The sequence below is a fragment of the Oncorhynchus nerka genome, unplaced genomic scaffold (assembly GCF_034236695.1).
Source record: "Oncorhynchus nerka isolate Pitt River unplaced genomic scaffold, Oner_Uvic_2.0 unplaced_scaffold_896, whole genome shotgun sequence".
NCBI lineage: Eukaryota > Metazoa > Chordata > Actinopteri > Salmoniformes > Salmonidae > Oncorhynchus > Oncorhynchus nerka.
The window spans coordinates 263,485-269,747 of NW_027040402.1; positions in this window are offsets into that span (position 1 = coordinate 263,485).

Sequence of the window (6,263 nt, forward strand, 5' to 3'; positions counted from 1 at the left end):
TAGAGGTGGCAGGGTCTAGCCTAGTGGTTAGAGTGTAGAGGAGGCAGGTAGCCTAGTGGTTAGAGTGTAGAGGCGGTAGCCTAGTGGTTAGACTGCAGTGGTTTAGAGTGTAGAGGAGCCTAGTGGTTAGAGTGTAGAGGCGTTATGGTTAGAGTGTAGAGGAGGTAGGTAGCCTAGTAATCGAATCGAAGGTTGCTAGATCGAATCCCCCGAGCTGACAAGGTACAAATCTGTCGTTCTGCCCCTGAACAAGGCAGTTTATAACCCACTGTTCCTAGACCAGTTAACCCACTGTTCCTAGACCAGTTAACCCACTGTTCCTAGACCAGTTAACCCACTGTTCCTAGACCAGTTAACCCACCGTTCCCCTGAACAAGGCAGTTAACCCACTGTTCCTCTGACCAAGGCAGTTTAACCCACTGTTCCCCTGAACAAGGCAGTTAACCCACTGTTCCCCTGAACAAGGCAGTTAACCCACTGTTCCCCTGAACAAGGCAGTTAACCCACTGTTCCCCTGAACAAGGCAGTTAACCCACTGTTCCCCTGAACAAGGCAGTTAACCCACTGTTCCCCTGAACAAGGCAGTTAACCCACTGTTCCCCTGAACAAGGCAGTTTAACCCACTGTTCCCCTGAACAAGGCAGTTAACCCACTGTTCCCCTGAACAAGGCAGTTAACCCACTGTTCCCCTGAACAAGGCAGTTAACCCACTGTTCCCCTGAACAAGGCAGTTTAACCCACTGTTCCCCTGAACAAGGCAGTTAACCCACTGTTCCTAGACCAGTTAACCCACTGTTCCTAGACCAGTTAACCCACTGTTCCTAGACCAGTTAACCCACTGTTCCTTGACCAGTTAACCCACGGTTCCTAGACCAGTTAACCCACTGTTCCTAGACCAGTTAACCCACTGTTCCTAGACCAGTTAACCCACTGTTCCTAGATCAGTTAACCCACTGTTCCTAGACCAGTTAACCCACTGTTCCTAGACCAGTTAACCCACTGTTCCTAGACCAGTTAACCCACTGTTCCTAGACCAGTTAACCCACTGTTCCTAGACCAGTTAACCCACTGTTCCTAGACCAGATAACCCACTGTTCCTAGACCAGTTAACCCACTGTTCCTAGACCAGTTAACCCACTGTTCCTAGACCAGTTAACCCACTGTTCCTAGACCAGTTAACCCACTGTTCTTAGACCAGTTAACCCACTGTTCCTAGACCAGTTAACCCACTGTTCCTAGACCAGTTAACCCACTGTTCCTAGACCAGTTAACCCACTGTTCCTAGACCAGTTAACCCACTGTTCCTAGACCAGTTAACCCACTGTTCCTAGACCAGTTAACCCACTGTTCCTAGACCAGTTAACCCACTGTTCCTAGACCAGTTAACCCACTGTTCCCTGAACAAGGCAGTTTAACCCACTGTTCCCCTGAACAAGGCAGTTTAACCCACTGTTCCTAGACCAGTTAACCCACGGTTCCTAGACCAGTTAACCCACTGTTCCTAGACCAGTTAACCCACTGTTCCTAGACCAGTTAACCCACTGTTCCTAGACCAGTTAACCCACTGTTCCTAGACCAGTTAACCCACTGTTCCTAGACCAGTTAACCCACTGTTCCTAGACCAGTTAACCCACTGTTCCTAGACCAGTTAACCCACTGTTCCTAGACCAGTTAACCCACTGTTCCCTGAACAAGGCAGTTTAACCCACTGTTCCCTGAACAAGGCAGTTTAACCCACTGTTCCTAGACCAGTTAACCCACTGTTCCTAGACCAGTTAACCCACTGTTCCTAGACCAGTTAACCCACTGTTCCTAGACCAGTTAACCCACTGTTCCTAGACCAGTTAACCCACTGTTCCTAGACCAGTTAACCCACTGTTCCCTGAACAAGGCAGTTAACCCACTGTTCCTAGACCAGTTAACCCACTGTTCCTAGACCAGTTAACCCACTGTTCCTAGACCAGTTAACCCACTGTTCCTAGACCAGTTAACCCACTGTTCCTAGACCAGTTAACCCACTGTTCCTAGACCAGTTAACCCACTGTTCCTAGACCAGTTAACCCACTGTTCCCCTGAACAAGGCAGTTTAACCCACTGTTCCCCTGAACAAGGCAGTTTAACCCACTGTTCCTAGACCAGTTAACCCACTGTTCCTAGACCAGTTAACCCACTGTTCCTAGACCAGTTAACCCACTGTTCCTAGACCAGTTAACCCACTGTTCCTAGACCAGTTAACCCACTGTTCCTAGACCAGTTAACCCACTGTTCCCCTGAACAAGGCAGTTAACCCACTGTTCCTAGACCAGTTAACCCACTGTTCCTAGACCAGTTAACCCACTGTTCCTAGACCAGTTAACCCACTGTTCCTAGACCAGTTAACCCACTGTTCCTAGACCAGTTAACCCACTGTTCCTAGACCAGTTAACCCACTGTTCCCTGAACAAGGCAGTTTAACCCACTGTTCCCTGAACAAGGCAGTTTAACCCACTGTTCCTAGACCAGTTAACCCACTGTTCCTAGACCAGTTAACCCACTGTTCCTAGACCAGTTAACCCACTGTTCCTAGACCAGTTAACCCACTGTTCCTAGACCAGTTAACCCACTGTTCCTAGACCAGTTAACCCACTGTTCCTAGACCAGTTAACCCACTGTTCCCTGAACAAGGCAGTTTAACCCACTGTTCCCTGAACAAGGCAGTTTAACCCACTGTTCCTAGACCAGTTAACCCACTGTTCCTAGACCAGTTAACCCACTGTTCCTAGACCAGTTAACCCACTGTTCCTAGACCAGTTAACCCACTGTTCCTAGACCAGTTTAACCCACTGTTCCTAGACCAGTTAACCCCACTGTTCTTAGACCAGTTAACCCACTGTTCCTAGACCAGTTAACCCACTGTTCCTAGACCAGTTAACCCACTGTTCCTAGACCAGTTAACCCACTGTTCCTAGACCAGTTAACCCACTGTTCCCTGAACAAGACAGTTAACCCACTGTTCCCCTGAACAAGGCAGTTTAACCCACTGTTCCCCTGAACAAGGCAGTTTAACCCACTGTTCCTAGACCAGTTAACCCACTGTTCCTAGACCAGTTAACCCACTGTTCCTAGACCAGTTAACCCACTGTTCCTAGACCAGTTAACCCACTGTTCCTAGACCAGTTAACCCACTGTTCCCCTGAACAAGGCAGTTAACCCACTGTTCCTAGACCAGTTAACCCACTGTTCCTAGACCAGTTAACCCACTGTTCCTAGACCAGTTAACCCACTGTTCCTAGACCAGTTAACCCACTGTTCCCCTGAACAAGGCAGTTTAACCCACTGTTCCCCTGAACAAGGCAGTTTAACCCACTGTTCCTAGACCAGTTAACCCACTGTTCCTAGACCAGTTAACCCACTGTTCCTAGACCAGTTAACCCACTGTTCCTAGACCAGTTAACCCACTGTTCCTAGACCAGTTTAACCCACTGTTCCTAGACCAGTTAACCCCACTGTTCTTAGACCAGTTAACCCACTGTTCCTAGACCAGTTAACCCACTGTTCCTAGACCAGTTAACCCACTGTTCCTAGACCAGTTAACCCACTGTTCCTAGACCAGTTAACCCACTGTTCCTAGACCAGTTAACCCACTGTTCCCCTGAACAAGGCAGTTAACCCACTGTTCCTAGACCAGTTAACCCACTGTTCCTAGACCAGTTGACCCACTGTTCCTAGACCAGTTAACCCACTGTTCCTAGACCAGTTAACCCACTGTTCCCCTGAACAAGGCAGTTAACCCACTGTTCCTAGACCAGTTAACCCACTGTTCCTAGACCAGTTAACCCACTGTTCCTAGACCAGTTAACCCACTGTTCCTAGACCAGTTAACCCACTGTTCCTAGACCAGTTAACCCACTGTTCCTAGACCAGTTAACCCACTGTTCCCCTGAACAAGGCAGTTTAACCCACTGTTCCCCTGAACAAGGCAGTTTAACCCACTGTTCCTAGACCAGTTAACCCACTGTTCCTAGACCAGTTAACCCACTGTTCCTAGACCAGTTAACCCACTGTTCCTAGACCAGTTAACCCACTGTTCCTAGACCAGTTAACCCACTGTTCCTAGACCAGTTAACCCACTGTTCCCCTGAACAAGGCAGTTTAACCCACTGTTCCCCTGAACAAGGCAGTTTAACCCACTGTTCCTAGACCAGTTAACCCACTGTTCCTAGACCAGTTAACCCACTGTTCCTAGACCAGTTAACCCACTGTTCCTAGACCAGTTAACCCACTGTTCCTAGACCAGTTTAACCCACTGTTCCTAGACCAGTTAACCCCACTGTTCTTAGACCAGTTAACCCACTGTTCCTAGACCAGTTAACCCACTGTTCCTAGACCAGTTAACCCACTGTTCCTAGACCAGTTAACCCACTGTTCCCCTGAACAAGGCAGTTTAACCCACTGTTCCCCTGAACAAGGCAGTTTAACCCACTGTTCCTAGACCAGTTAACCCACTGTTCCTAGACCAGTTAACCCACTGTTCCTAGACCAGTTAACCCACTGTTCCTAGACCAGTTAACCCACTGTTCCTAGACCAGTTTAACCCACTGTTCCTAGACCAGTTAACCCCACTGTTCTTAGACCAGTTAACCCACTGTTCCTAGACCAGTTAACCCACTGTTCCTAGACCAGTTAACCCACTGTTCCTAGACCAGTTAACCCACTGTTCCTAGACCAGTTAACCCACTGTTCCTAGACCAGTTAACCCACTGTTCCCCTGAACAAGGCAGTTTAACCCACTGTTCCCCTGAACAAGGCAGTTTAACCCACTGTTCCCCTGAACAAGGCAGTTTAACCCACTGTTCCTAGACCAGTTAACCCACTGTTCCTAGACCAGTTAACCCACTGTTCCTAGACCAGTTAACCCACTGTTCCTAGACCAGTTAACCCACTGTTCCTAGACCAGTTAACCCACTGTTCCCTGAACAAGGCAGTTAACCCACTGTTCCTAGACCAGTTAACCCACTGTTCCTAGACCAGTTAACCCACTGTTCCTAGACCAGTTAACCCACTGTTCCTAGACCAGTTAACCCACTGTTCCTAGACCAGTTAACCCACTGTTCTAGACCAGTTAACCCACTGTTCCTAGACCAGTTAACCCACTGTTCCTAGACCAGTTAACCCACTGTTCCCCTGAACAAGGCAGTTTAACCCACTGTTCCCTGAACAAGGCAGTTAACCCACTGTTCCTAGACCAGTTAACCCACTGTTCCTAGACCAGTTAACCCACTGTTCCTAGACCAGTTAACCCACTGTTCCTAGACCAGTTATCCCACTGTTCCTAGACCAGTTAACCCACTGTTCCTAGACCAGTTAACCCACTGTTCTTAGACCAGTTAACCCACTGTTCCTAGACCAGTTAACCCACTGTTCCTAGACCAGTTAACCCACTGTTCCCTGAACAAGGCAGTTTAACCCACTGTTCCCCTGAACAAGGCAGTTTAACCCACTGTTCCTAGACCAGTTAACCCACTGTTCCTAGACCAGTTAACCCACTGTTCCTAGACCAGTTAACCCACTGTTCCTAGACCAGTTAACCCACTGTTCCTAGACCAGTTAACCCACTGTTCCTAGACCAGTTAACCCACTGTTCCTAGACCAGTTAACCCACTGTTCCTAGACCAGTTAACCCACTGTTCCTAGACCAGTTAACCCACTGTTCCTAGACCAGTTAACCCACTGTTCCTAGACCAGTTAACCCACTGTTCCCTGAACAAGGCAGTTAACCCACTGTTCCTAGACCAGTTAACCCACTGTTCCTAGACCAGTTAACCCACTGTTCCTAGACCAGTTAACCCACTGTTCCTAGACCAGTTAACCCACTGTTCCTAGACCAGTTAACCCACTGTTCCTAGACCAGTTAACCCACTGTTCCTAGACCAGTTAACCCACTGTTCCTAGACCAGTTAACCCACTGTTCCTAGACCAGTTAACCCACTGTTCCCCTGAACAAGGCAGTTTAACCCACTGTTCCCCTGAACAAGGCAGTTTAACCCACTGTTCCTAGACCAGTTAACCCACTGTTCCTAGACCAGTTAACCCACTGTTCCTAGACCAGTTAACCCACTGTTCCTAGACCAGTTAACCCACTGTTCCTAGACCAGTTAACCCACTGTTCCCCTGAACAAGGCAGTTAACCCACTGTTCCTAGACCAGTTAACCCACTGTTCCTAGACCAGTTAACCCACTGTTCCTAGACCAGTTAACCCACTGTTCCTAGACCAGTTAACCCA